Source organism: Polypterus senegalus, chromosome 4, assembly GCF_016835505.1.
Source record: "Polypterus senegalus isolate Bchr_013 chromosome 4, ASM1683550v1, whole genome shotgun sequence".
Lineage (NCBI taxonomy): Eukaryota > Metazoa > Chordata > Cladistia > Polypteriformes > Polypteridae > Polypterus > Polypterus senegalus.
The window spans coordinates 241,536,570-241,537,602 of record NC_053157.1 but is presented as its reverse complement, the minus strand read 5'-3'; the positions used below and the strand labels follow the sequence as shown (position 1 = coordinate 241,537,602).

General features: G+C 38.1%; 1 long non-coding RNA gene across 1 annotated transcript; it reads left to right on the top strand.

Annotated features, from left to right (window-relative positions):
- On the top strand, positions 1-336 carry LOC120528689. The gene is made up of 3 exons (XR_005633589.1): positions 1-17; positions 110-163; positions 308-336. It is a non-coding gene; the product is annotated as an uncharacterized LOC120528689 (long non-coding RNA).
- The last annotated feature ends 697 nt before the right edge of the window (positions 337-1,033 follow it).

The window sequence follows — 1,033 nt, the reverse complement described above, 5'->3', positions numbered from 1 at the left end:
GACTAATTAAAAACAAGGTTAGTTTATAGGGATGTCATTGAGAGGACTACAAGTAATGGACCTTCTCTTGTAACTTGCAGTAGGTGATATGATTCCATTTCAATGTCAGAATCTTCCACAGCAGTTGGTTGGGTCAGTGGATTGTGGAGTATTCATGTTGATGGTGAGAAATTCAAAGAAACTTATTTATTAGGTTGGGAATACTTTAGAACCACTAAAAATAAATTGGAATAAGTAGAGTGTGCACTGTACTGTATGTAAATAGATTAAATATTCATTTGAAATAATTATTTTGTGTGCCCCACAGTATGCTCTGCACCTTGTCTTGGATGTGCCATTTGACTTCACAGCTGTTAGCTTTCACTTATGTCTCTGATTATTTGTTAATATCTGTTACTGGTTTTAATGGTCTTTGTTTTTTCCTTCTGCATGGCAGTGAGATTTACATGTGATCAGCAGGTGGTGCTGCTTTAGTCTATTGCTGTTGGAAGGTCTCTCTCTCTTTCTCTTTCTCTTTCTCTCTCTCTCTCTCTCTCTCTCTTTCTCTCTCTCTCTCACACTCTTTCTTTCTCTCTATCTCTCTCACTCTTTCTTTCTCTCTCTCTCACTCTTACTTTCTCTCTCACACACTCTTTCTTTCTCTCTCTCACACTCTTTCTCTCTCACTCTCTCACTCTTTCTCTCTCTCTCTCACTCTCTCTCTCTCTCTCACTCTTTCTCACTGCAGCAAAATGGTTGTGCCAACACAGACAGTTGCTCAGAGGTGCCGTGTCTGAGCCCCATTTTCTGAATATGGAGGAAGAGGACCAAAGCCGAGCTCTCCAGGACATCATCGATGAAGTCGAAACTGAAGATTTAATTTTGGCAACAGAACCCTTTTTATTTATTTTTCAGTTTACAGATGATATGGAACTTTTCACTCAGGAATGTCGGGATAAAATGAAACTTAAAGTAAACTGCATATTTAATGACTCAGTATAATTACTGTCTGTTGCTACATTGATTGTTACTTGTATTTTATTGTGCATTAATG